Raw genomic sequence first — 3,975 nt, 5'->3', positions numbered from 1 at the left:
ACTGTGTATCACTTGTTTTGTACACATTATTAGTAGTAGTACTATTATCATTATCGTTATTATTTTCCTTTCTTTTCTGTCCTAATAAACTGTCTTTATCTCAGCCCACGAGCTTTCAGATTTTTTTCTGATTCCCTCCCCTATCCCAGAGAGGGAGGGGGGAGGGTGAGCAAATAGCTGTGTGGTGCTTAGCTGCCAGCTAGGTTAAACCACAACAGTCAACTTGCTACCTTTTTCATTGTATTTTTGTTCTTTCATTTTTAGGTGCCTTGACCTAAGCCATTTGCAATTTTACAAAAAGCCTTATAAGTTGGCTTTCCAGTGCCATGAACAATATTGGAGACTGTCCAGAGAAGGGCTACAAAGATGGTGAAGGGCCTAGAGGGGAAGACATATGAGGAGTGGCTGAGGTCACTTGGTTTGTTCAGCCTCGAAAAGAGGAGGCTGAGGGGAGACCTCATCGCGGGCTACAACTTCCTCATGGGGGGGAGCGGAGGGGCAGGCACAGATCTATTCTCTCTGGTGACCAGCGATAGGACCCAAGGGAATGTAGTCAAGCTGTGACAAGGGAGGTTCAGGTTGGATATCAGGAAAAGGTTCTTCACCGAGAGGGTGGTCGCCCATTGGAACAGGCTCCCCAGGGAAGTAGTCACAGCACCAAGCCTGTCTGAGTTTAAGAAGCGTTTGGACTATGCTCTCAGTCATGTGGCCTGAATTTTTGGATAGACCTGTGTGGTGCCAGGAGTTGGACTTGATCATCCTTATGGGTCCCTTCCAACTCGGGATATAGTATTGTATTGTGTTCTGTTCTGTTCTGTTCTGTTCTATTCTATTCTATTCTATTCTATTCTATTCTATTCTATTCTATTCTATTCTATTCTATTCTATTCTATTCTATTCTATTCTATTCTTTTCTATTCTTTTCTATGCTATGCTATGCTATGCTATGCTATTCCATTCCATTCCATTCCATTCCATTCCATTCCATTCCATTCCATTCCATTCCATTCCATTCCACAGAGAATGATATAATCCAAGGTAAAGAAAGCTTACTACACTTTTCATTACTTTATGCAAATATACACTGAATGTCATTTAAGATCTACAAGTAGCAACATTTTTACTTCTATGCTATGTCACATTTAGGTTGAAGTTCAAACATGAAACACAGGACTGGAAATAATTTTCTTTCGCAAAAAAAAAAAGGAAAAACTAAATTTGTTCTATTACATGTGAATTGCAACATCTGAAGGCTCATAATTTGACTTTGCTACCTAAAATACAGTAGTCCATATGATGTCATTAAAAGAATGTGCATTTAAATTCATATTTTAGTAAAAATTATAAATTTGATCAATAACCAACTTACATAGCTCCATTTGTATAGACTGTGTCACTTCCCTCCACGTACTGAACCTGGGGTGGGTAGACATGCTGTACTGGTTGCACAGTCTGTACTTGCTGTACCTGTAAACGCAAACACCAGAAATATGGGTTAGTTTACCTTATAAAAAAGAGTGACTAGTGCTTCAGTGCATCTAATAGCTTCTAAACAATCCTGAGTCATGGGATATACCTGTTCTCACAATTCCTAAATAACACAGAATGCAGTATTGTGCTGCAATTCTGTAATACGGAAAGTGGAGTACTAACACTGGAGACACATGCCCTTGTCAGAACAGGTCCTAAAAAAATTCAGTGTAATCCTAGAAGAGTCTATTAAATTCTGTCCAAGAGCAATTTTTCCTACTTGTTCTTCTCCACTATTAACTCATATACTTCAAAAGGAAAATCTAAACTTCACTGTTAACCTAATTAATTAATTAATTAACCAGATTAATATGAAAACCTGAATTCTGAAGAAAACACAACACTTTGAATAAGACTTTTCAAGTGTGTGTATTCGGCTTACATGGCAAAGACTTGGTAGCAGGGGGCTGCAGGGATGGCCTCTGTGAGAAGAGCCCAGGAGCTGCCCCATGTTAGATAAGAGCCAGTTTCAGCCAGCTCCAAAAGGGACCTGCTGCTGGCCAGAGGTGAGACACGAACAACTCTGGTTGCGCCTCTGTGAGAGCAGATTTAAGAAAAGGAAAAAACAGCTGTGCAACAGCAGTTGGGAGAGAGGAGCAAAAAAAATGGGAGAGAAACAATGAGGCAGACACCAAGGTCAGTGAAGAAGGAGGGGGAGGAGGTGATCCAGGTTCGGAAGCAGAAGTTCCCCTATGGCCTGTGGAGAGGACCATGGTGAAGCAGGTTGTCCCCCTGCAGCCCATGGTGTACTATGGCGGAGCAGATCTACGCACTGCAGCCCATGGAGTAGCCGACAGTGGAGCAGGTGGATGTGGCCTGAAGGAGGCTGCCACCCATGGAGAGCCCCCACAGGAGCAGACTCAAGGCCAGACCTGCAGCCGGTGGAGAGGAGCCCATGGTGGAGCACGTGATCTGGCAGAGGCCACTGCTTGTGGGGGACCAGTTCAGGGCTCCCCAGTACAAGAGGAACATAGAGCTACTAGAGCTACTAGAGCTACATATAACTACTAGAGTGAGTTCAGAGGAGGGCTGCGAAGATGATTAGAGGACTGGAGCACCTCTCGTACGAGGACAGGCTGAAAGAACTGGGCCTGTTTAGCCTGGAAAAGAGAAGAATGAGGGGAGACCTCATCAATGTATATAAATATCTGAAGGGAGGGTGTCAAGAGGATGGAGCCAGTCTCTTTTCGGTGGTGCCTAGCAACAGGATGAGAGGCAAGGGGCACAAACTGAAGCACAGGTGGTTCTGGCTGAATATGAAGGGGCACTTCATTACTGTGAGGGTGACAGAGCACTAAATAGAATACAGCCTTCTGCTCCGGTTAAGCAGGTTCATGGATTGATGCATAGTGCAGACCCTGAAAGCTGGAATGGTGATTTTTTGGTTTGACAGTGATGATGATGTCAAAGAGATTGCTGATTCTGAACCTCAATCGATTTCCTTGAGACCTTTGGTTAAGACTGAGACTACTGTTGATGATGATGATGAAATCTGCACTACTGTGCAAACGATTCCATGGTCACCAGCAGAGTTGGTTAAAATACAGGAGAAGTTCTCAAGGCGGTCAGGGGAATCGGAAGAAGTTGAGTATGTGTGGTGAGTTTCTCTTGAAGGAGGAGATCAAATTATGTTGAGTGAGGAAGAGGCAGGAGGCTTTTGGGGACCTGGAGTATTTTTAACCACCACACCAGGAGACCCTAATTACTCTATAACAGCACGGGCTGCATACTGGGCAGGTGGTGTAGATCCCCAGGAGAGAGGGGAACCCCTGGAAATTAGAGCCACAAGCTATTCTGACCTGGCTGTAGCAGTACAGAAAGCAGCCTGCGTTCAGGCGATATATGAAAGAGATGAATTCGGGAAATCCCCGATGTTAGCTCCTATTGACCCAGCTCGATTAATCCCTCTCATCCGTGGACTCCCTGATTGTCTTAAAATGTTCATAGCAAATACCCAGGATCGCATACTAGCTGCTCATAGGGATGATGATAGTGGTTGTAGGCGAAATCCTAACTCCCCCATTCCCACCTGGAGTGAATTTGTACAAGACATAGATAAGTATGGATGCTGAATGGGCTGGATTAGTTCATCCAGTATTAAGTCCCAAGACGACGCTCAGCGAGTCCACCAAATCCACACTCAAAATCCCAGATACCCCAAATTCAAAAAGAGGTTCAAACCTAATAAGGAACAGGGTGAGTTGTGGTGTAAGGCCCTAGCTTTGGGTGGACCCCGACCATTCTTGTGTGGTGCCTCTATGGAGGACCTCCGTACATTAGTCCAATTTCTGGGTAAGAAAAATATTCCGGCTGGGGAGAATTGCCTAACTGGAAAACCCCCAACCCATAAGGAAACTGCAACTTCTGCACCGAGCCCAATTGAGGAGGCAGAAGCTCAGCAAAAAAACTCCTATCCCCGGGGAGGGCAGTGAGGCACCCTGCTCG

General features: G+C 44.6%; 1 pseudogene; it reads left to right on the top strand.

Moving 5' to 3' along the window:
• Positions 1 to 2,900: 2,900 nt before the first annotated feature.
• On the top strand, positions 2,901 to 3,602 carry LOC136789455 (uncharacterized; annotated as a pseudogene).
• Positions 3,603 to 3,975: the final 373 nt, after the last annotated feature.

This window comes from Anser cygnoides, unplaced genomic scaffold (assembly GCF_040182565.1).
Source record: "Anser cygnoides isolate HZ-2024a breed goose unplaced genomic scaffold, Taihu_goose_T2T_genome scaffold_46_1, whole genome shotgun sequence".
Taxonomy (NCBI): domain Eukaryota; kingdom Metazoa; phylum Chordata; class Aves; order Anseriformes; family Anatidae; genus Anser; species Anser cygnoides.
Note: the sequence above shows the minus strand (reverse complement) of the source record. Positions and strands in the feature narration are given on the sequence as shown.